Source organism: Lichenostomus cassidix, chromosome 9 (genome assembly GCF_008360975.1).
Source record: "Lichenostomus cassidix isolate B80296 chromosome 9, HeHo_3.0, whole genome shotgun sequence".
NCBI classification, from domain to species: domain Eukaryota; kingdom Metazoa; phylum Chordata; class Aves; order Passeriformes; family Meliphagidae; genus Lichenostomus; species Lichenostomus cassidix.
In genome coordinates, this window is record NC_139490.1 from 17,722,358 (window position 1) to 17,749,278 (window position 26,921).

Sequence of the window (26,921 nt, forward strand, 5' to 3'; positions counted from 1 at the left end):
TCCCAAAGCTGTTATTGGTCCTGCTGTGCCATGAGTGGATCAGTAAATGCTCCCCATGCTGACTGGCCTGCAGGCAGATCCCTGAGCTGCACAGCTCTGGCAGCTGAGGAGGTCTCAGCTATGTCCCACCCAACACTAAGCTCTCATAATGCTCTGCTTCAGTCACTTGGACAGTTTTCATTCCTCCTCACAGACTCTGGTGCAAACAGATCCCTCTTCTACCTTTTGCTGTCTCCAGGGAAGGATCCTATTGCAGTTTTTCATTCAATCTTTCTTCCTTGGCATTGCTTTATGTGGCCTCCCTGGTGCTCACTGAGGGAGTTACAGCATTCCCACACACAGCACACTGCTCTTGCTGGGTCTCAGGCTCTCAGCATTCTGAGCATTTTCTAATAACACTAGCCAACAAAAGCATCATTATAAAACTTGAGACTGAACCCTAGAAGGAGCAGAGCTGGAAAAAAGAATAATCCCTTCCTTCCTGAACCTCACTATGGCTATCCTAAAGAACCATGGCAATCAAAAGGAGACAAGACGAAGGCAAGAATGACTGCTGAACTCACATGTAAATGTTCTATTCTCAGCCACCATCATCAGCTGCTTTCTACTGGTGTGCATGACTGCTTAGATAAAGGAGCATGTAGGAACTTGCATCCTGCATTTCCACTGCTTTTTAGGGAGGTATTTTTCTGGAGAAGGTAGTTACCTCCTAATGTGTGAAAACATCATCTCTCTGACTCTGATTACACATGCACAGAGTTTCTCTGTTGCTATCTGGTAGTGAAGGAGGTTTTGGGGAGGAGAAAAAGCGTAAACTGTTGGCTCCAAAGACATTAGTCACATTTGATAAATAATGCTGGGATACACAGGTGTTATGTAGAAGTATTGCAAAAAAATGTTTTGATGCCTTTCCTTCACCTGCAGTACCATATTTGCTCAGTGGATCAGTGCACTAGAACACTGATCACTTACAGTGGTTACCTGTACACCATGTTACAGTATTCAGCTAAATTAAGCTTCACTACAGCATTTAGGGAGTTTTGCAGCCCTGGGTTTCATCCAATTTTACAGCTGGGTTGAATGAGGCACAAGTAGGTCAAGCAACTTTTCTAAAGTCACAGACTAAATATATTATTTACTTCTAAAATCAGAAATCCACGACACTTCTACTTTCCGTTTTCTTGCTTGAAAAGCTAAAACTTAGTCAATATATTTTAAACAAGAATGAGATTATGCAAAAAAAATTTACAAAAAATTCTCTCTGATTTGTGACCAAGTGTTTCTATACAATAAATAGCTATGCTAGAAAACACTACTGTTACCATGCCTACTTGCTGCTTTTCCTATTTCATACATTCATGAGTAACATATACTTAAGAAACATATGCTACAGAAGCTAGCAACACTTCAAAACTAAGATTTTAAGTTTTAGCTTTGGCCAGTTACGGAGTTATTCAGCATTTCTCAAGAAAAAGTCCATCTGTGGGACTCCTGGTCCAGAAAATATTAATAACAGAGTCTTCATCTTGAACTTAGTCATTCTAGAAAATTAGAAGTACTTAAGACTTCTTCAGTCCTGCAAGTTACAGCATAAGATACTGACATGCAGAAAGAGAAAAAATATTTGTTTACTACTGGTTAGAAAACTTTTGACAAAAAATGTCTTGAATTTCAACATTTTATACAAAAGTTTATTTTTAAAACAACTATTGGCAAAGCAAAGGAGGGAACACAAAGCCAGCTGTTACTAAATAAAGAGCCAAGAGTTCCAAAAATTAACAAGTCCAGAAAAGCTTCCCACAAGCAAACCATGACCAAGTCTGAGCACAACAGGAGGCAATCTCAAGTGACAAGTTCACAATTTCTTCTAAAAATTACACCTAAAAGAACAATCTTGTTCCTAAAGCAGAAATTACTATCTAGCTACCATGAATTTTTTGCTTCCTAACTGCAGTCAGCTCTTAGTCTGTATCTGATCCTTTAGGAATCCTTAAGAGATCGTAAGGATTTCTAGAGGGCCTAATCTCCCTCAGGATGCACAGTACAACCCATTCTACTAATATTATATGCAGTTTGAATAATCAAATTTACCTTTTTGAACCTCGAGGCACTCTCAGATATTTCAGCAACCACCACTTCTGCACTGCTACAGGTGCAACACCTTCAGCAGGACTTTTACAGGCCTTCTCTGTGCCACCTCAGAAGTCTGCAAGGACTAGGTTCCTCTGAAACCAGAGCACACTGCTTCTGCTCTTTCCCATCTTGCTTCTCTAAGGAAAATTTACCTCACCTGTTCCTCATCTTTTATCTTCTACAGCTGGGCCAATTTTCTACCAGTTAATTATAACTTGAATTAACTCCTTCATTACTGGGAAGTGTTCATTAACAGTGGTAATATTTAGGAAAGTAAAAGCAAACACTGGACCAATGTCCTAACAAATATTGCAAGTTACAGATCTGTTTGTGCTGCTGCTTTAGGGATCAGTCTCTGTGTAAACTAGAATGAAGTGGTCCTGTAGCTGTGCTCTTGACTTCTATATTTAAATTACACAATTCCCATCATTTCAAGGACCGAAGAAGAGACTGCAAGGTGTAAGTATTGCATTTATCAAGATAGTTTTGCCAGCAGGCAACAAACTGAGGACTGATACTTAAGTAGTCAGATCCAGCAGTAACTTAGTGCAGACAGATTTTCACACTCTCTTATCATTTGCATAATGATCCCTAGAGCTGCATTCTGCTCCCCAGCAGTGCAAGGAGCCACTTATTCCCCTAGCAATATTCAGTGGGAATCTTTCAGTACCCCAAACTTCTAACTGCACAGAGCATGTGTGAGGTACTCTAAGTCACGACATATCTTAATTCAGATTTCTCTATCATATTATGAAGACAATTTATTTACTTGCCTTATGTGACGTTGCTTCTACAAACCAATGCATGCTTCTTATAACCCAGCCAACAGGTAGCAACATATGCTAATACACTGTTTGCAACTGGAAGAGTGAAATTCCCAGTCACACATGGGCAAATGTATTATTTTCATGTATGGGCTTGGGATGAGATCTCTGTGAAAGAAGAATCAGAAAGATTGCAATGTTCTGAGATAAATTTCAAATTTTAGGAGGTTAATGTAAGCATTCAAACTGTAAGAGACTTTCCCAAATGTTCAGGCTTGGAGAAGCAGAGTGGAATTTATTTACAGGAAATAAAGTATGCTAGATAAAGGCAGGAATAAGAAAAACAAAGCACACTGGAGAACATCAGAGGGAACTCACAGAGGATTCAAAGGGATAATGAAGCAGACCAAAGAGGAAAGCACTTCCTCTATTGTTTAATTCCACAATCTAGTTTAATCCTACTGAAGGATACTGAAGGATACTTACTCCAGGCAAACTGTAATCAAATCAGGTCTCCATCACCTGCTTGCTAGGCTATAAATGTTAAGAGGAACACCTCTTACAATAATTTCAATACTTTCCAGCCTTTACAAATAGTCACTGCTGGCTGCCAGCATGAGCCACCATTTGCCTTGTTCCCCAGCTTATTCACACAAGCTCCCCCATCCACACTTCCCGGGCTGATTCCAACCTTTGAAGTGACTCTTTGTTGAAGTACTTGAAAGGAGAATGTTCTGAAGAGTCCCACAAATATGGAGATGAGATGGGAAGGATTGCTATGCATCAGAAAAAGTTCATTTCCTGTCATTTTTCAAGGAATTGGATTCCTAAAGGCAGGGACAGTATGAAGTCTGTATTAATGCTTTGATCCTTACTTTATTAAACAATAAAGAAGTAAATAAAATGTTAAACACAAACATGACTGATAGAAAGAATGCCTTACATGAAAACAAACAACACAATATGTATAAACCTCTCACCTTCTGTGGCATCTCTGTAACTTTTCTAATTGCACACATTAAATATAACAGAGTATTAGAGAGCATAAGAGAGCTGGGCTGATGTTCCTGCCCTATGAAATTTCTGGTTTACTATTGTTTCAGTTCTTGCCCAGGACCACCCTACATGGAACTGCAATGCTTTCCTTGTCACAGGGTACTTTTTCCTTTCCGGAGGTTGCCAGGGTTCTTTTGGGTGACTGCACTGAATTTGCTCATGTTTGCTGATTCCCCATTTGCCAATTCCGGTGTTACTCTGTAACTTCCTAATTGGCACAGGCTTCCTCAGTCACTGTCCAAAAGCTTTAATTAGCAGCCACAATATCCACAGGAAAGTGAGAGGAAGTATCTTCTCTTGCTTCTGTTTAGATATCCCCTGTTTCACAGACAGGATTTATCTTCATAAAAACTTGTGATACCTGATCTTGATACATATTAAAAGTTTTGCCCAGGCGTTCTGCCAGACATTTTGTTTGATATCTATATTTTCTCCCTCTTGGCCATCTTGTTGTTATTTTTTCCCCTTCTGGGTCCTTGGCTTTTTTCATAATTACTTCAGGGCTCATTATCTTTACCCAAAGCCATGAGCATTACATACCTTTCCAATCATGGAAATGCAAATGCTGGTCCTAAGAACATTCTGTGAAAAGCGGAAAGAAAATTTCAGAACCATCTAACTGCCTTTCAATCAGGCACCTCTGGCATGGTTGTAGACTCACAGAGACTGTGACAATGATATTTTTTACACTTACAGTTGTAAAAGTACATAGGCCCACATGTGAAAACATTTAATACAATATCAATTTTGATTCTTAAGGCATAGTTTTTCAATATTTTAACAAAAAATCCTGCAGAGTGTAAAGAGAAAGAAATGCTCTCCCTGAACCTTTACTATTTTCCCTTGAGAATTAGGTTTAACCTTAGGAAACTTGGATGATTTTAAAATATGTTCCTTGTATTTACCAACTTACATAGTAATTACTGCTTTATCTCCATTTAAACATTGTGATTACATCTATCTTAGATTGGTTGGTCCTGGCTTAACCTTAATCTTATGAGTTCTACTAATATCAACAACCTGTGGTACTGGTAGTTTTCTGCATTAGTGACCAAAGAGACACATGAAGTACAAGAAAAAAAATCACAAATTACCAAACCAGGACCTTGAAATGTGAGGAACTGGGAAATATCTGTCATCATCTTGCTAACATTTTTGCGTTGATGTGCTGAAGGTATCATTTCATGAATTTCTAAGTCTGCCAAAAGGCAGACAGCATCCAAAGTAATGCGGAGGGAAAAGAGGGAGGGGGGGCAGACAGACAGAACCTTAACCAGATTTGAAAGTTTGGCAGGAAAAAGTTTTTGTCATTTCTGTTCTTCAATTTAGTTTGTCTAGGCAATTACATTAACAGAAATGCAAAGCACCTACTGAAGATCTTGTGGATAAGCCAAAAAAATGTTGTAACACTTTTCAAAGGAAAAGGTGGTGACAAAATACTTTGCATCGAGTTCTAGCCCAAAGAACTTCCCAATCCCATCTACAGAGAAATAAATGCTATCCAAGATGACCTTGAAGTCTGCCTGAGGACAGGACATGCACACACCCAAAATGGGTGCTCAGAGGTCATTAGCAGAAACTGTGGCTTTCCAAGCTTCACACATGGTTGTTGAATTTCAAGAAAGGTGAAGATTTATGCTTGAAAAAGGAGGAAGTCTGCCTGAAGCAAAAGCAAATTAATGTTGTTGACCTTGGCCCTGACTCTGCTCCTGTCTAGTTAACAGAAATACTCCTGTTAATTCCATTGAGGTCTGGTTCAAGGCTCCTGTTGAGGTAAAATTAAAAGCTTTAGTTTAGAGAACTTTCAGGATAACTGAGGTACAACCTGATGGTCCAGTATTGAAGGATTATTATCTCATGCAGCTTGGGTGTTTCCCTATTGATGAGAAAACTTGCAAATGCATCCCAAAAAGACACTGAAATCTAGGGTTAGCTAGAATCTTCATCCAATGTCTCTGAGAAACATCTTTTTTGTTCTAGTGAATTTATAAGCCACGTACTCTGAAGACAAGAAGTCAAATCTTCTGAAAATTGGATAAGAAATTTGTTTTTCCTATCTAAACTCCCTGACCAAAGCTATACTCTGCCTTGAGTTACTAGATAATCAAGGTACACAAGCTGAATAATCCAATTTCTCAGAACTTTCTAGATTCTATTGCCGTATTTCTGATGAGTTTATTCAAACCACAGAAGGTTTACTTGAGCCACTGTACATAGAAGAACAGTCAGAACTGTCATCTGGTATCAGTATTTAAAGTGAATTCAATTTTTCGAAGTAGTATTTAAAGCATCTACCTTACAGATTTTCATATTAATAAAAAATAACACAATCCGTGCATGTTTAAAAACCTTGCTTATGGACTTCAAATTATTATATACACTCTTTAACGTTTACTCATTTTCCCTGCCAAAAGCTGGGGGATTTTTACTATGTTCAAGACTAATCCCATAAAGGACCTTCTTCTTAATCTGCTTTTGTATGAGGGACAAGCAGCACTCTCAACCCTTTTTTAATCTCAGGAATGAGAGGTGTGAAAAGTTGTCTTCTGCCTGTGATCTGAGTGGAGGAAATGACCTATTGTGTGCAAAAATAAATCAACTCCCTCAGGAAGACAGAAACAGTGCCAAACACTGCAAGTTCCTGAGGGAATGGATCCTTCAGCTCGTGCGTCTCGAATATCTAGCAACTCAAGGCACAGAGTATAGCTATGGTCAGGGAGTTTGGACAGAAAAAACAAATTCCTCATTCAATTTTCAGCAGATTTGACTTTCAGTCTTCAGAGTATGTGGCTTATAAATTTAAGTAGATCACCTCAGTGGTTCACATTAACAGAATTCCCTACATGATGGGGATATCACTTTAGGGATGTCATATTTCAATGAAAGCAACTCCTTATTTCATTGCAGTGTTTCAAAACAGGGAAGATATATATTCATGGAGAATTTTTTCCTAAGGAGTAGTATTGGGAAATATGAATTGATGGAAAGCTGTTAAGACACTCAACACAGGAAGAGTCACTGTAGCTTGTGAAGGAGGAACTCAGTACCAGTGACTCTGGTTTTCCCCCATAACGCCAAAAATTACTAATTTTTCCAAAGCTGCATGGATGCAGTGGCTTCCGTTTGTGTCTCCCTCCACATCAAAGCCTTGACAACAGGTAAGGGACAGGGACTAGCATTTCCATGAAACTGGTTTTTTTTTTTCCCAAAAACAAAAAACAAAAAAAAAAAAAAAAACAAAAACAAAAAAAAGAAACATTATGTGACATATACGAAAACATTTCATTATGCAAAAATAAGAAATTTTATATCTGATTAGTATTATTAGAAACTTATGACTGAAAAATGAGCATGCAACAGCTGAGAACACATCATCTCTAAGAGCAAGTTCTTGGAAGCTAGCAAATGCAGTGTTAAAGCCAAAAGTTCATGTTAATTCTGCCCCTACTGCTTTGTACATTAAAATATATCATACAGTTTGAGTTATTTTACATTTGGTATTTATTTACATTGTAAGGAAAATTCTAACTAGCATTTCTCACAGTCTGACAAACACACACGTGAAATGAACATATTCTATTTTTGGTTTAAAGTTTCAATCTCACTGAGATCTAATAAGGAAGTCCAGTTTGAAGGAATTTAATTTAATAACATTAGTCCTGTATACATTTGATATTAGCTGGTGCAAACTTAGCAGTGGCTCAGCCTGACAGGATTAAAATATTTTGGGCTGGTTTGGATGTCTTCAGTCTGAGTAAGCCTTTAACAGAAAAATGCCAGGTGGTTCAAATGGGATAATAATGAAGAGGGGAGAAGTGAAATGAATGCAAAAGCCAATTGCATCTTCAAAAGTGTTGCAGCAACCTGTGTAAGTAAAGGATTTCACCTACCAGAGAAGAAAAAAGCACATTGGTGTTTCCCAAGTCATTTTTCTAGCCCAGAAAACAAACAAACAACAAGAAGGTTGAAACACTCATGGCTTGGTTCAGCTTGTAATTTTTAAGAGGATTCTGAAGGTTGAGATTTAAAGAGAGGGAGCTGTATGTTCTATTTTGGTCTGGTTTTAATTTGGGTAATCTTTCCATTAAATATAGCTATTTATGACATTTGTTAAAAGCCTATGCTGCTAATTTAGCTTTAAAAAAAATCTAATGGAGTTGTATTGGAACTTTTCCATAAAATTAATGTTCCAGACTTAATGGATGTCTAAGGTATCGTTATTAACGGGAATATTCCATAAACTAAAATCAGAGTCTTTGAATTGGTGATCTGATACAGTTAGATCGGAACCTATTGAAAGCTGGAATGATGCCAAAGTACCCAGGAATTCAATTTAAACACCTTATGGAGGTTAATGCCTTTATGGTATTTACTTTAATTAGTGTTTTATTAAATGCTCAATTTCACTCACATACACGGGCAGGAGCAGTGGCCAACCTATGGGTAAAGCAAGTATGACAGAGGTAAGATTACTTTCCTCTCTCTACATCTGTCAGAAATACCAGACTTTTCCATGATTTCTAGGGTTATATTGCTTTTGGCTGTGTTACCACATTGCTGAAAAAGTCCCATAAATTCAGACTGAGTATCCAGGCTGTACCACAGCCAAGCAAGGATACATCACAATCCACAGGCCTTTTCACAAAGTGTTGCTGTACAGATTCACCTGCATCACCACACTCCTTGACAATGCAAATATGGATTATAACTATCCAATATCCACGGGGTGTGTGCATGCTTTGTCTTCCATTCCATGCTGAATTTAAAAGCACCCATTTTACCTGGTTAATTGCACTATGTATTCTTATCCTGTGGGGAAGGAATGGATTGCCACTGAAGCTAACTACTACCTCAGAAGAGGTTATTCTTTCACTCTGGGGCAGGTCCTAGGCCATGAAAATCTGGCTTTGTCCCTGTTGACTGCAATAGACTAGAAACAATTTCTCACTCCTTGTTTTGTCTACAGTAAAAGCACTGAAGTAAAAAATAAAATTTAAAAATGTTCAGAATTTATTTGCATTGTCATTTACAAACCAATCAGGAAGTAAATTGTTGGGCTATGAGAAATTCTGTAACCATGGTACATGTGGGGTGACCATATTTGCCATACTCTTTGGACTCTTGTCTGATCCATATAAAAAATGAACTCCATAAATATTTAACCTTCACATTCACATATCAGCTTTACAAGACCACCATATTCGATTTTCTTTCTTTAATGTGAAAAACATACAAAATATTTCTGTTATTTCTTCACCTCTGGAGTGGAATTTAATCTGTCAAGAGACATCTACTTGTACTCAGTGACGATAATGATTCCAGTAAGAACCAAAGTCAAATTTTTTACAGAGAGAATTCAATAGCTGATATTCTCTCATGCTATGGCACCCTGGGGTTCAAAAAAGAAGTGTACCATTGTATGAAAAGCAAATTCTTAGCTTTCAACTGTCACCTAACAAAGCCACTTACGTAGATAGGTGCCATTATAGTCTATTGTCTTCTGCAGTGCTCCTGAGCTCAGCAACACTTTTAGCAAAACTTGGCGAGCAGGGAGGTAGATGTGTTTGCTTGAGTCTCTTTTCAGGTTCACCTTTTTGTGTCCAGAAGAGTCCACAGATAACACCATATGCACATGCATGCACACATTAATAAATACAAGGGAGGTGAGAGGAACATCATTTCAATATTTGTTTTCAGCACTGGCACACTGGGCAAAGGCACGTGCAAGTTGTGGAGATCACTGTTGGAAGGCACATTTTACATGCATGTGGACACTTTTCATGAGGAAAGCTGCTGAGTGACCTTCTAACATTCCTGCTATTCCCTAGCAACAGCAAAGGATGAAAGAAATGAAAATGTATAAGCCCCCTGATATTTACAATACAATTCTGAAACAGGAGAATATGCACATAGGCAATAAAATTGAGTAGTTAATGAAATCAAGATAAAGTTCACACTCTACCTTATCCCCTAGAAAATTATTCACATGCTAGACTCCACGCATACTCTGGAATTAACTCTTGTCTTCATAAATAATTTCTCTAGTCTTGATCAAAACACTCACAGTGCTGTACTCCTTACATCCAATGAATTAAAGCCATACCTTCCAGAGACGAACAGGAATGGCTACTTCATTCATGGTTAGGAAGTGGCTATTTGCCAAGACAATATTGTATAAATATTTAGATGCCTTTCTGACATTATATCCAAGAGATACCCACACACTCTAGCAATGAAATGGAAGAAAAATTAAAGGGATAAAAAACTTAGGAAGGATACATTTGCAAATTTAAAGAAGGATAAAAGAAGGAATCATTTAAAAATAAAGAAGACATCAAAAAAACCGAACAGCACTTTTTACCTTAAAAGCTAAAAAATTAATATGTGGTATAATACATAACTAATGAGATCAGAAGAGAAGAAATTATTAGGAATAAAAATAAAAAAAAAGGATAAAATCATTTCTACAGAGGAATATTTGCTCAAAGCAGGATTTTTTTTTTTATCTGAAGGCTGTAAAATTCTTTCAATACTACAAAAAAACCAACTGAACAAAGAAACCCTGACACAAACACTGAAATAAACCTCACCTGCAATTACTCTCCACAAAAAGAACCTTCCAGAAATCTTTTTTTTTTCCAAATCATTTTTATTTTCCAAGGTCTGGACACAGTGAGCCAGAAACATTTCTAAATCACTGGGAGTAGCTTCAGGCTCAGACCATTTGAGCAGGAATGCAATGATTTACATAATTCTGAAAGGAAAATGGTTAAGAAAGAACAAGTTAATAGTGAAGGAAACTAATCTGGATCAGATTTTGGCTGCTGGAAATTAGCTTCTGGAAGCACACTGATGTCTTACTTCTTGGCTGGCTCTCTGGAGACCTCAGAATGTAAATGCATTATCTTATGCTTGAGCTTAGATATGATGTATCTAAGTGAGTTATTTGGAGGGGATGGAGACAAGAAAATGACTCAGACATGCATTTACACAAGTCTTTGGGGATGTGCCTTCACCTCTGCTCAGGGTGTCCCTCTGTCCTGCCCAGGAGAGCTCCAGCTGTCCTTAACAAGGGAATCTCAAGTTGTCACAGTCCTGCTTCAGCTTGTGCTGCGTGTGGCCATGACCTGTCTCCAGCCCATGCTGAGTTCCATGATGCTGAAACACTGCAGGGGCCATGAGGGATGTGAGCAGAAACAAAAATCGTTATTAGAAAAATTAGAAAATTCTAAGGTAAAAATCAGGGTCTTCCACCACTGATGGCTGCTTCGAAAAAGGTATGCAACACTTAAAGTGTAAGGTACCTTTCCTTTAGTCATTCCCACTGGTAATTTTTGATGTCTGAACAGCTCTCCAGCCCAAGGATTTGACTAGAAGAATGTCAGGTGCAGTTCTGGTCCATTCTCAGATCCATCTGGGTAGTAGACCTACTAAACAATTTCAGTTGTAGGGGCTAATCCCACATCAATTCCTTAAGTGACCCAGAGGTGTGAAGCTATTTTCTCAGTTCATTATTTAAAAATACTGTAACATTTGCATTTCAGTTCTTATGTTTACTATTCCAGAGCTCTCACAAGATAGAAAGATGCTTTTGAGCCATGCACAGGATCTTCTGGCTACAAATAAACAGCAATCTGACAGCTCCATGCTAGGATACAGAAACACTGCATTTTAGAAGCAGGATACCACACATAGCAGGCAAGTGCCACATCAGCGCCTTTAATTGCAATGAGAACTGTCCTTGCTAGAAATACCTCAAATTTTATGGGATGGAGCAGCAGCTAAGTGCTTAGGCAAGGCTGTAATGTTTTCTTCTAGACGCTGGCTGAGAGCCAATGCTCTTATGGCAGAGAGTAGTGGTTTAGTGTGGTGTGTTTCTACCTATTGACCCCAAGACTGGCTGTTCCAGCCATAACTTGAACAGGCTGATTACATCCTTCCTCCTCAGTGAAAATGGGGAAGTATATAAAATTTTTATCTGGCTGAAGAAGTAGATGAATATCCTCTCCAGGTTTCTTCAACCAGGTTGAACAGACCAGTGCAGGTGAGATTGGTCCAGGACAGGGGCTCACTGGAAGGGCTTGAAAGCAAGCGTGGAAAGGTCTGGGTGTGAGCAGCTGTCCCAGATGGCATTGATATGGCTTGAGCCATGGCTGAGGAGCATCAGGACAATGGTAATAAGGTGTCTCATACCTGTATGGCCTCAGCCTCCCAGGAAGGGCACAGGAATGTAATTGAGAGGCCAAGCAAGTGTTGCACATATCAGCATGACACATGAAAGGCACACAGGGAAGCAGAAAAGAAACTCAAGGATGAGTGTTAATAGGATACTTGCTGTTCTGTGGCACTTGTAAGGCTGGCAGCCCACACTCCAACTCCAGGCTTCTTCAGTAGATAATGTTTAAAATATTCATCTCCCTAAAGCACACAAAAATCCATGCCCTGCTGGTGGCTTTCTTGTAGGTTTTGTTGTTAGCAATGGTGATTTGGCCCTGGGCAAGGTATATTAAAGCAACCCTTGTAAGCTGGATGCCAGGGAACAACAGAGACTGAAAAATCTTCCTCCAGTTAGACAAAATATATCTAATCCTATAATAGCTGGCGTGAGGTGTTTGGCAGACGTCCCAGAGTGAAGGACAGAGCTGATCAATATTAAACATTCACAAGCAAGTGAAGCAAGTGAAGCAAGCCAGCAAGAAAAAAAATATAGGAGGAAGACCTTATTTTGAGGGGAGTGCTCAGGCTAAGGGAAACAGAGTTGCTATATGGACTGTCTCAGATAAATGCAATTTTTTCATTTGGATGGTAAAACTGTGGAACATGATTAACTATTAGCACAGATTTCTACCTAAATGTCTTAGGCCTCTCTGGAATACAGCCTTTGCCAAAGCTTTTTAAATTCCACAGCTGAAATATGACAGTCTTTTTAAGAAAAGAGCTCTACAGATATTCTTTTAGTAAGGCTACAGTATATATTTTCTTCTGTATGCTTTGTGCAAAAGAGAAGAAAAAAAAGGAGAGAAAAAAAAAAGGTAGGAACCTGCCCCATGGAACTTGGACAAAGGAAGGAAAGTAAAATGAATCTATTAAAGAAAAATACATCAAGTTAGTGTCTATCAAAAACGTGTTGCTTTTCAAATGCTACTCCATGACTTCCATCCAGAATAGGATCATTTCTTAATTCATTCACACAAGGACACAATATGGTCCACACCATTCTAAATCCTCAGGACTGTTTATGATGTCTGTCACAATGCAGTTCATCTGTGCTTTGAATTTAATTCTCTATTCCTTTTGAGCCTTTCATTCAAGCAAGCCCATCCAGAAATGGTCTGTAGATCTTAAGTTAGAATTGCTTTGGCATGGGACTGTGTCAGAGCTTACTGTTACACACAAGAGCTAAAAAGAGAGTGAATATAATTAAATATCAGGTGCTAAGAAGTTGGCTTGTAAATCTCTTAACATTCCACCTGAATTTCTACACTTCATTTTTATAAGCCCTCAATTTCAAGTGGAATCTGAGGTTTTCCTACATTCTTCTAATCCCACTGTTTCTAGTGTTTTGGGTGCCAGGCTCACATATTTCAGATGTGTACCTTGCATGCAAAAGAGAGAATATTCAAATAACACTTCAGAATGTCAGCCAAGCACATTTCCCTTCAAACTCATCAGCTCATGTTGTTTCTTTTTCACTCTTCTGACTAAAATGTACTCTACTCTTCCTGAGCTTTTCAGAGTGACTGGAAAACCTGGAGTCTCTCACCTCATGAGGACAGGAATGAGAAGCAAACCTGCAGTCAGCAGCCCCTGAATCAAACAGGGCATTTCAGCCCTTCAGCAGGAATGAGACCAGTATTTCTAATGCAACCTTTCTTGAACAACCTAAAAAAAACAGTGGATGGAGGAGATTCAGGAGTTTTGATGTGAGGAATGGGACACTCCACATTTGCTTTCACCAGCAGGAGATGACAGTTAACTGTTCAGCACATCAGAAAGGGCAGTTGCTTTGTGATGCTCATCTTTACAATTTCCTCTCCATTAATGTTTTTCTCACTTTCTACATAATACCTTTGACTTCCCTCCCCACACTTACCCAGTAAAGGGAGCCAAATTAGAAGACATGACCCAGACTACAGACAGCTTTGTATGTACACTTTACCTGTTCTCTGTAAATATATTGCTGCTTCTATTCACTTCACTTGAGCTAAATTCCCTCCCAGGGGGTAATGACACTCTGTCCCTAATCATATAACTCCTGTGTTCAGGGAAGTTTAGCAGAAACCTTAAACAACCTCTGCTATCTACTATGAAGGTCACTTTATAAAAGAGAAAGTTTCTGTAGTAACTAGTTACAAGTAAAAGACACTTCTCTAGCTTTCCTGTGTCTCCTACTTAATTCTATTAGAGTAGGGAAAAAGTAGAAAGGAGAAAACCAATCAATAAACCCTTAAATCACATAGGAATGAAGGGAGACAAGTGAATGTAAATTCCATTCTGTACAATTCCAAACAAATTGATGCTGTACATTTCCAAAGAAAATTTAAATAAAATAGGTAGAATCCTAATCAATTTTGTTGCTTTATTTCTTGGTGAAGGATAGCTCTGGGAACAAAATTCCAGCATGATTTGTCAGTTAGTCAAAATGGATGTTTATAATTATGAAACAAAGTGAGTTTTAATTTGATTGTCTCAAAACAAATCAGAACATAAATACAAACTTGCATTGGAGATACTGGAGACAGAAAACAAATAATGATTGTTTACAAAGACTCTAAAGAGAACAGGGTATTTTAACGTGATCGTTTTCAGCACTTGAGAGGGTCAAGAGATTTTTATTGACATTGCCTGTAGGAATAATAGATGGGATGTTGGACACTTTAACCAAAGACTCTTCTAATCCCTGCATTCTTGTTTCACCTGAACAGGCAAAATTCACAGCCTGATATAATTGCAATCATAGTGATAATTGATGGAATAACTGTACAAATAGCATATCGAATTTCAGAAAGTAATCCAAAACAATTGGTGCTACCTAGAGACAACTTAAATAGCAAGAATATAACCCTGCCACTCCAAGAGCCCCATTTCTTCTGTTCCAGTGCTGACAGAGTTACTCAGTTTGCTCAGGGAGGTTCCATGGCATTCTATTCAGATATGGAGAACTGCCATAATTCATAGATAAACTGTACACAAGCTCTGTAGAACAAAACACCTGCTCTGTCACCTCAACAATCCCATGAGCTCATTGTGTGGCATATCTAATATTGCCTGCAGGTAGTACCTGAATAGCCTATTTAGTCTGCACCATTCCCATAACTTGCCTGGGTCCTTAAGGGCTCTGAATATTCTAAGAAAGATTCTCTAGTTCTCTTAGAGGATCTAGAAGTTAGAGAGCTTCCAGCTGTAGCTACTGTCATCAGTATTGAATGCTCACCTCACTGCTAAGAGCCACTTCAGAAGTTGAATTTTCAGTTCCCAGTAAATAGGTTGACCAAGACAAAGTAGACCCAATCTCCTGAGCTCTTTGTTCTAAGTCTTTTGTGGAAGTCAACAAGAACCGTAAAACTTGCTCTGAACATGGGAAAAAGCAATGAAATTATCTTGATGAAGGTATGGCTATGCAATTTCCTGGCTCTTTTCATATCTGTTCTCTCCAAGTAAGGTGGACTGCATGTTCAAGAAGCATAAATCATGGCAAGTGTAGTTGGTGGGATTTGGGAACAAGAACCTGGAGAATGCCTGTGGGAAATTCATACACTTAACAGCTCCAAACAACCTGATCTGATACCTTTTAACATAAGATCCATGAGGCCACAGTCCACTGAGATCACTGCTCAGTTCTCAGTCTCCTGGGATATTAATTGCAATCAAGGGACCAAAAGCAGCTTGATTGCTCTTGTAGGGCTGATAAGAGGCCAGAAATATGTCCTTCTCAGGGAGCTCCATTTTTGTTGAAGTTGTCTCCTCAGCACTAAACAGTTCCCTGGGGAACAGTTTTAATCAGCTGTGCAGTTACACAGTGGCTTAGGAAGCAGACAAAGAATTTTAGGCAGGAAACAGAAATTTGTGAATTTCTTCAGGAACTCATAATAATTAAAAACAATACCAAAACTTCAGACATTATATGGCAGAAGATTTAGCTTCTTAGGCAAATTCTGCATTAGAAATTTAAGTTTCACTGCTCTTAAGTGTGAACACTTCTGACAAACTCTGTCAAACCCTCAAACTTTGTGATGAACAGCAGGATGGTGTATGCTTCAATAATCTTCTTGTTTCTATTCTCATTAGTACTCAGCATAGGAAAAATTAACTGCAATGGTCATGTTATATGCAAAACAAAAAAGTTCTACAGATAGAGAATCTTAGCCTTTGGAAAAGTTCTTTCAAGTAAGGAAATCAGCAGAGATTCCTATTTTAATCTCACAAAAAAGAAATACAAAAGTGAGTTTATGCTTCTCCCTGCCACATATGGAAAATATCAGGCTGTTTTCTCTCCAGCACGCTCTCTTGAGACCCTAATCATTCTTGCAGAAAACATTGTTTTTCATGTGCCTAGTAGACTTCCCTTTTCTTAGGATCCTCTCTTCCACCTGCATTCCTGATATTGCACAGATTCCAGCTCCTGGAGCTGAAAGGCAAACTTCCCTCCATTCCCGAGGGATCCTTGACTGCAGCCCCATTAGCCACTACCTTTGGAAATACCTGCAAATCCCTTGGAGCACTTCAGAGCTGCATTTGGCAACAGCACTTGAGGGTCTCCACACATTTCTGGGATGCAATCTCTTCAATCACAAAGCCTTACCCTTTGAAGTGTCTCTCCACAGCCTTAAATGTATTGCTTCAGCTCCCAGCAGACCTGAGATTATTGTACAATAAGGTGAAATCTGTTCCCAGCTGAGTACTAGGATGTTGGCCACTGGACCATTTTGGCCTTTCTAATTTCCATGCAGGAAGTTGTGTGGTTTCTCAGAAATCAAGTTGATTACATTAGGTGAAATACACGTCCCATGTATTTCCTAAAACAGCTACATTTCCTGAAGCACCTAAAACATCTGTGTTACCAGGAGAATCTCATCTACATATTGCCCTTGAGAACTTGCAACCAGTTATTTCTGAGATGTATTGTTTGACTCAGTCACTGATAACTAATTATTTAATTGACATAACAGAAAAATGTGCAGTATGTGTCAGGTATGCACTAAATACACTCTAGCACTTTGAATATTTTGCTAATAAGTTCCTTTTTTCTTCTTAACATGGCTGATCACGATAGATGGATTGATGGTACATTTTTGACCTATCAATAACAGGACCCCTTAGAAATTCTGCCAAATTTTACCTACTAGAGTCTGAGCATATCAATCAATCTCCTCATTTTTGGGGCTTTAATATGTTAATAAATGGCAGGATGTTGCTGGTTTACTCTGAATCCCTCCATTGCAGAGCCACTTCTTGTTTCATCTTCTTTCCCAACAAAAGCAATGACAGTAAGTGTTGCTTGTTTGCCATTTTTAACTGAACTACATGACTCAGGTGGCACCTTTGGAGGACGAATAGTTAATTCTTAGAAGAAGGTGAGAATGAGGGAAAAACAGAGAAGAAAATGCAAGAGTAAAGGAGGGGGGACTCTGATTTGTAAGTGAGTGCACCATTGCATGAAAAAGAAGTTACCAGCTTGGTCATCTTCTTAGACTTATAGATACCTAAATAAAATAAAAACTTAATTTTTCAAATACCAAATATAATTTGAGCAGAATTTATCTTGCAGCATATGACTAGAGACACTGAAGAATGAATTAACACATTCTGAATTTCTGATGAAAACCTTAGCTTATTAGCCAAGAACAGAAACCGGAAAAGAACCATATTTAACACATCTGTAAATCAGGGTGACACATGCAATCATTGAATCCATTCCAGTTCATTGAGTCCCAGCTTGGTTCCAGCTATTCTGTGTACTAATTGCTTATTTACTCTGTGATCTAATGTGATTTCTTTCCCTGTCTAAAGCTTTGGAATGGTCAAAGCACAACTGATCCAGGCTTTTAACAAAGTCAAAAATTATTATTGATCAAAAGATTCTTATAAAACTTAATAATCTTCAATAATTAAACAATAGAGCAACATTTTTTTTCCAGTGTAATACTTCGATGGACAAATCAAATTAAAAAACCCAGGGTGAAAGAGTAACACTTAGGCTAAATATTACTGCATGGTCACACCATTTATTTTAAAAAAGGTCTTTCCTGTTAGTCACCTTTTGTTTGGCAAACTCAGAAGCATCTGCTCTCCTACTCAGATGTGTCAAGAAGTAAGTAAAGCATTGAGATTATTTTCAGGCACTTTTAAAACGATTGAAAATTAACGGAAGCTACTATATACCTGATATTTTGAAAATATCAGAAATACTTGTTCCAGAATAAAGAGACTTGTATTTTATCCTACTTTAAACTAGTTTTTTCTGAGGATGAGGAGATGAAACTGCTTTCATTGTATCTTCTAGATTTTTATCTAAGTGCTTCTAATTGCTGTGGCCTGTGGTTAACCGGACAAAATATGCTATATTTTGGGTCAAAATAAGGAAGTGTTACTCAGGCCAAGTTAACCTTTAATGAGTCAGATCCTTAATATAGCTCACACAAATAAATAGAATCAAACTGATTTACACCCCCTAAGAGCCTGACCAGAAACTGTGAAATGGCAGCTCTGAATCAGCCCAGTAAATGCACAGGGTATGAAATACCCACCTGAGGACAAAGGAATGGCAATTTCTATCTGCCTGAACAGGTCTCCAACAAAGCTGTTTTTGCAATATTAGTTTCATGTTTCCTTCTCACTGCAGGTTGTGCACTGATTATATGTTTCTTTCCAAATATTGAATGAACTGCTGGAATTTGGTCAGATGCTTGATGTATTTGCTGGTCCAGCAAAACGAGTTGAATATAATCAACATAGAACTCTCTTTTGCTTTACATTTTCATTGCTCGAAGGTCCTTCAGCTAGAAAGGTAGCTTGTCATCTATTTAGCTTTGATTTCTTTTCTTTAGGGTTGGACTGACATTTTTTTCTGCCTGACTGGAAAAGGATGCATCACAGCATATTTCTGAAACCAGAGGATATGTACATTACAGCAAAGCACTTAAGTACATAGCAAGCAAGAACATTCCAGGTGCAGAATAAAGAGCTCAGTGGGAAGCAGCTATAAGCGGATCTTATAGGATCATTTCTTTTCCTCCACCATTCGGTGTCAGAAATTGTTCTCCTGGCAGTTTTTCAGAGGGCATGTTAGGATGATGTGTTCTCAAAAGAACCTAGAAAAATAAAAGGTCTGCTCCACAACAATTTTATTTGGCAGATGTAATTTAAAATATTTGCATGTGAGAGGCTTGGTTTAAGGATAAGAAAGAAATGCTGTCAATCAACTTAGTGCCTGGCAGACAATAATATTTCTCTATTTCTTCTTCCTTTTTTTTTTTAGTATATATAATAAATAAGAATCCAAACCACAGAAATTAACTTTGATTTTCTCAAGGACATACTGCATTATGCACAATGCATGCATGAGCCCAGACATGTCCCCAAAGCCAGAAGGCATTGCCAGGAGCATTCTTAGTTTTTAATTTCTGGCTTTTCTCTGAGTAGGACATAATAGGGGATCCAACTCACATGCAAGAAAACGTGATTCCAAAGTACCTGAGACTAAGCCAAGAGTCAACCCTCCTTAGAGCAAACTGTACTTATTGTTTTATTTGCCAGATGCATGAAACTCTTTTTTTTCAGGACTCCAGAGAGAAAGAAAAGTGCTCAATTTGCCATCGTGGTTTGACCCTACTTGACAAGAAAGCACCACACAGTCCCTCTGTCCCTATCCACTTCCCTGCTGCAGGATGGGAGAAGGAATCAGAAGAGCAAAAGCAGAGATGTCTTTGCAACATCATAATGCATAAAACCAAGGTGTTTACAGAGGTTATGGCATCCATTTGAGGAAAGTAAAAGTAATGGCCAAGCCAGGAAACACTATTTTGGACAAATGCTGTTGAGCAAATGAAATTACAATACCTTAGCAGCTAAGGACAATTACCAAGTATTATGTTTTATTCATGTAATTTACTGATGCCTTTGACCAGTCTGACATTATGAAGATTGAGTCAGTCAGAATTTATAGACAACAAGCAGAGTCAATGACAACTTGCCTCGTTAAGAAGAAATGTTGGATCACTAAAGAAATATGTTTAGTCATTTGCCTGTCAAATCCTGGTTTTAAAAAATGCTCTGAGTTGATTTCTCCTCCTGAGTGAATGGGCTTGACATTTATTGTCAGTGTCTTCCCCCTCTGGCTGGAATTGGTGGCATGATGGAAATACCAGGTACTGTACTTTGGTGTGGGCCAGGATGGGCTTAAGGATGTGCAACCACATGCAAGCACACATACTCAGCTCTGAACCAAAGCATCACACCCTGGTAGAGCAATTCATGGAAATTCAGTGTTTGAAATTCAATACCCTAAGGAGCTTCCTTTATACCCATTATTGTGGAGGGGCATTCAGGTCAAGAAAGCAATTGAGGATTCAGATATTTTAGATATAACGAGGTCAGAGAAATGCCATCATGCCTTGAATATATTTGGGGATGTTGCAAGAACACGTTTTAAGTCAATACACAGATTTCAGAATAACTTTGTGTTATAGAACAAATGCTTTATTCATAAGAACTGTAAAAACTTGCATCATCTCCTCTCAAGCATTTCATACCTTCCTAACTCCCTTAAATTGGGGGGGGGGGGGTGTGCCAGGAGAGAATTTAATGACATCACAAATTATTAGATAATATCAGTTAAGTGTATGCCTTAAACTGGAAAACATTACAGATGGCATGAAAAAAAATGGCTGCCAACACAAGTATCTCCAGATCTTGAGATAAGATAAATCTATAAACAAGAGATAATAGGTCAAATATACTGACTAAAAATAAAACAAGCTTCTGCAAAGTAATAACAACCATATCATAGCTGTCTATGTCATGTCCTATATCAGAACACCTCATCTGATAAATTTATCTTCACACTTTAGCCCCAGCTAAAATTGGAGATAAAGAAAATAAACGATACATGACCATACAACAGCACGTCTTGTCTACCCACGTGGGAAGCTTTTTATAGAATCAGGCTTCATTTTCCTTCTCAACTCTAAGAAGTGACATTTAAAGGCATATACAGCATATAACTAATATAGATTAGATTTGTTTCTGTATATATGTATATATATTGTGTGTGTTCATATGTAATGAGCTATAATAATCAAGCATATATCTACACACAGGGTATTTTAATGGCTAAGAAACCCTATTATAGCCAACAGTCAGTTTAGCTACGTGGATAATTTTAATAGACACATTACTTTAGAACAAGCCTTTACCATCTGTTATGCCCTCTAATAACAAATGCAACAGGAATATAACTCACAATTGCATAATTAAAAAGACATAAGGAATTTAATGTATGTCTCTGATCCCCTTTAATGTAGCTTGCATCTGTTATGTTTTCCTTTGCTTTGTACAGCCTCTGAGAAAGCCCAAGGAAAACTTTTTCTCTTAAATTCTCTCCATTTGAGTTTGTTCCATAAAAGGCATTATTCATATAAGTAAGTAAGATTACTGAACATATGTGGAATGCATCAGAACACAAGTGCCTGCCTGTCCCCTATAAGCTATTCTTATATATACACACTTACAGAAAATGATAAACAATCCCTCTAGGTGTCTGGCCCTATGGACAAAGTGCTGTCAGACATCACAAATCAAGAGCAATTGCATTTCTAAATCTGGGCCAGCTTCCATGTACTCTAATAAAAATGTCCTTAACTGCTCCAAGAGAATTAATTGATTCAAGAGAATGAAAGTGAAAACAAGTGAGAAAGTGCAAAATAAGGAGACACAATCCAGGTATGGCAACTCAAAATAAACATACAAAGTGCACTTTATACAGCATATCCAATGGAAAAAGTTGCAAATATCAAGCATACGATACAGGGAATTCTAAAGATAATAGTGCTACAGCAACTCACCCATATAATAAATTCAGTGTTTTTATTATGTTTCTTTGAAAACATAATAAACATAATGCTAATTTAATAAGGAGGAGATGTAACAGGGAAACTAGAGGAGAGAAAACAGGGAAAATATGGATTCATTAGGCTAAACTGATGTAGGTCCCCTAAATTGCAGTTTTAGTCTTATAGAAGAAAGTTCAAAATTTTTGAGATCAAATTGTTCAATTGATAAGTTCTAGAAATGCTGGCTGATTTTTCCCGTAAATGTCAGTCTTGAATCTGGAACAGAGCACCAAGCTGCGTTCTGTTACTTTTTCACTCTTTTATCTTTTTGCCATTCCTTCACACAGCAACAAAGTGCATCCAACAGAGAATACTTTCCAGTGTTTCTGCACTGTCTTGTATACTTTCGGGGGAAAAAAAAATTGTTTTCTTTGTCAAAATTAATAATTAATTTTATTAAAGGATATTAATCCAGATCTACTCCTTTTATGAATATTTCTTAAATAATAAGATGATCTGCCTTAAGCTTCTGCATTTTTTCTGCGGAGTTTCAATTTTCTTCCTTAAAGTTTTACTGAGAATTTTACCATGAGAAAGAAGCTACATAAGCATTTCATATCAATATTGAATTTACAACAGTATAGAGGACCTTTCTTAGCTATATGTCTGCAGTGGAACTAGTTTGGACCATAAGCAACTTTATAGGACATTGAAACAGACGTTTCTGATAAAATTTTAAAAGGGACTGCAATACACAGTGTACAGATCTGTTTTCAAAATTTGGCTGTTTAACAAGATGCCTAAAAGTAAAGCCAAAGAAAGTATTGAGAGCAATGTCTATAATTTTCCTACTGATAGTAGTTTATGGCATGCAATACCACAGAGGTAAAGAATAGAATATTTCTACACGACCCTGGTGAAATCAGTTTCCTTGTTAATGTTACATGCTAAAATGTTTCAATGCAGTCAGAAAAAAAAGTTTAAAAAAAGTAAAAAAAAAATAAAAAAAAATAAAAAGAAAAGAAAAAGAAGCACACCTAGATTAAACAAAAGCTTAGACATTACAGAAAAGCCAAAATACCAGCAGGTGTTCCTCCTCACTTTGTACTCCAGCCCAGGAAAATAAACCACCACACTACATGGAGAAAGTGTGAGTCACTGAACATTGTAAATTTTCCTAATGTATCACAGCTACAGAAACACCTGTGCTAAACACAGTAACATTGTGCTAATCCTCTGTGACTATTTCAACAGCCCTCCAGTGTTTTCTTTCCTTACCAGCATGCTGGGGTGGTCAGTGTTTTTCTTTCTCTTCCTCTCCACACGCCTCCAAGGCTCACAGGTTTGAAGTCAGCCGGGGCGCCTGGCCCCTGCCCTGCCCTGCAGCTTCCCCAGCCATGGTGGCCAGCCCCAAACACCCTGCGTGGGGAGCAGGAGGCCAACACCAGCACTTGCTGCTTCATCTGCAGCCCAGCCAGGCACTGGGGTACCCAGCTGGTGGCATTTTTGTGTGTCCCTTTCTTTCAATGCAAGAAAAGATGCCACAATTTGTCTGGGTGACATGTGAAGGGTGATCCCATCCAACACCACTAAAGGGCACCACGTGAATCACAGGGGAAAACTAGTTTAAAAGGGTTTAAACCAGAAGAAAAGCAGTTTAAAACAGTTTAGAAGAGAAAAAACAGTTTAAAATCACAGGGGACAGCAAGGACTGTCCCTTTCCTGGAGACCAGGCATCCTGTACACTCCTGCTTGACCCACATTCAGGCCATGTCCATCTGCCATGGGGTCCCCCAGTGCACCCACTGCCTGTGGGCTCCTCGGAGTCTGCTCCATGAGGGAGTGAGGAGGGCTCAGGAAAACCTCCAGAGCCCACTGGAGCACCCAACCCCACAGACTGCCCTTCAGCCACCCAGCTGAGGCGCAGGGCAGCAGGGAGGGTAACTGTGAGCCTCAGCTGTGTGCCACCATCCTTTCCTGGGAGAGCTGAGGGGGAAAACCTGCCTTGTGCAAGAGCAGGAAGGAGAAGACAACCCTCTGGGGCTCCCGCGGCCTCCCCAGCCCATCCACCATCAACTCTTGTCTGTTTGATAACCAACCTGGGCTGGGATTGCCATGGCAGGTCATTTAAACTTATACTCAGCATTTAAGCAAATTGCTAGAAATCAGGACAGGCTTGGGAGGGCAAAGGCACAGCTTTGGGCAGTTTGGCCTGGTGGGTGCTGCACAGGCTGCACTAGGCCCACATGGAAACCATGGCTTATCCCAGGGCAATAAACTGATGGAAGCTGATAATCCACACATCTGAGGTGCAGCTGAGGAGGCTCAGTGGGGAGGCAGAAATTAAAAGGACACCCAAGATCAGGGATTGTGATGCTGCTGTTTGTAAAGAGATTATGTGCAGCTAAGGTGCAGTTTACTGCACCGCTGACAGGCTGAGGGCAAAGAATGAGCCAGGGAGCCAAAAGCTGATTTCCCATAGCTCACAAACTTCACAGGTTACATGGCAGCTTTCTTCTAAATTCAGGCTTTTCATCAAACAGAGCTCTGGGTTACATCACTCAAAAAAAAACCAAACAAAAAACCAAAAGCCAAAAACCAATCTCAAAAAAGCCCCAAAAGTTCAGCACTCACAGGATGGGTTACGCCTCAATCAGGTTTAATTAAAGACCATGATCACTGCTGTCTTTTCTCCCTGCCTGGCGCTCCTGGCATTCATTGCCCATCTTGCAAGCCCAGCCCTGTATACTGTCCACATACAACAAGGGAGACAATCCTGACCTTCAAGCCCACAGCTCAAATATATAATGAAAACTAACTCAGGAATTATTGAGTTAAAAAAAAAGGTGCCACAATCCAGTATCCAGGTCCTTAATAATTTTTTTCAGTTATTTTTTTAATAAAGTGCAACACTTGGAAGACATTAACACAATTAATGATATTAAGGAAAAAAATCCAGTTGGAAAGAATACTTTGCACTGAAAAATATTTTCCTTTTCATTTACTCATTTGAAAATGGTTAAATTTTGGTTTATAATAACCACTATGTAGATAATAAATGGTCATTTTTGCCAGTGAACTAAGAGAGAGGAAGAGGTCAAGAGCTACCAAGTGTAAGATTAAATGTATAAGTCACAAATGTCCCTTTTATAATTGTCAACTGTGTGCATTCCAGTTTTTCATTAATTAGGTCTTTAAAAGATGGAAAGATATAATTTAAAAGTTAATCTTACGTTATCAATTAGGTATACTTCTTCACATAAAAAACTTATTTTGTGGTGAAAATTGTCCTGTTGCTTTCTGTAAAATATACTTTCCATAAACCACAACTTGACAAGTCTTGACTATATAAAGCAAATGGCACTAAAGCATGGGGGCACATGATTCTATGACAGCATTTTCAGAGCTGTCTGTGTGATTTATGAGCTTACCTGCATTGCATTCCAGGGTCTGCAGCTACCCCCAGCTCACCACAGACACCTGGGGGATGGATTGAGAGTTGTAACTCTGGTCGTGTCACCTTACTGGACTGGGAGCATCCCACCCTCCACCAGAGATGACAACTCAGAATCTCTACCACTGCACTCATCACTTTTTCTTGGTTTATAGACAGAAGCTGACTCCTTCTGTCATGTTCTGACAGACACAGGAAGCATCTACAATGCCAAGAGTGGGTTCTGATTAAATAAGTAATTCTTTTATCTTCCATTGTAACTCTTACCAAGGAAAAGTGAACCTTTTAAAAAATGCTAATGTGTGTCATAAATTAGGAAAAAAGCCATTTTAACCTCTACCACAGCTGATATTTTAGTGGATTTACAAGACTCCATGACGTTACTCCTGAGAATTTTTTATTCCAAGTGGAACTCAACTACATCCCAAAACCAGAGAAGAAATCTGGTTTATCACCCATAGGTGTTTAATAATTCGCTTCATTGTCTGCTTTCTATTCTTATCATGTCAACAGCACAAAAAATTTCTTGCTAATGGCAAAACCAGTTGAGAATTCAACTTTCTGCTGTCATCAATGACTTGATTTATCTTCTATCATCTCCGTGAAATCTCCAGTTAAAATCCACATTTTTATCCTTATCTTCAAGCCTACTCAGGTTCATTAAATAAGACTTGCAGGCAGTTTTCTCATTGGAGATTGAGTCAGTTAATGGGCTCATCAGAAAACCATTGCCCTGAGTATAAACACGCCTGGTCTATATGCAGCTGTCAAAAAAGGCAGTGGTACAGTCATATTTTACTTGATCAAACTTTTCAAATGCCTCAAGAATTTGGTGCACGTGTAGAAGCAGACATGTGCAAGTGCCCCCTTGAATAAGGAAATGCTAAAAATCTTCTGCTTCTGGGTGTTTCTGATGCTTCAGAAGTTGTTCTGAAAGAATAATCCATATTCAAAGACTTCATTCAAAGGGCTCAGCTTCAGAATTAGTCCTTAGATTCGCGTTTCAGACTGCAACGTAAGAGTGGCAAATAATCAATCACCCAATTGCCATTTGCAAAGACTTTGTTTTCTAAGATAATTAGAGTTCTTCAGGAGTTGTCCAAAGGTATTGACGAAAAGCATCAATAAATCTACTGCTGCTGTTGATTCAGATTTTACTCACAACTTACTTTGCGGAGGTTATATCTCAGTGAACTAGAAACAGAAAAAAATATGACAAGGTCAGGCTGTTGTCTTATCAAAACCTGTAAAGTTTAACTAGGATGCCAATATTCTTCTGTGTCATGTACCTTTAATTACCTCTTCTGAAAAAGCAAAAGCCCCCAAAGAAATTATTATACTGAGTCAAAATAAGTTTCATTTAATCTCATGGCCTCTCTCACTAATAACGTTATACCAGATGCTCCAGCAAGCTGCTCAAGAGCTTGGGCTAGCAAGAGTCAAACCTTAGGAGACTGCTTAACC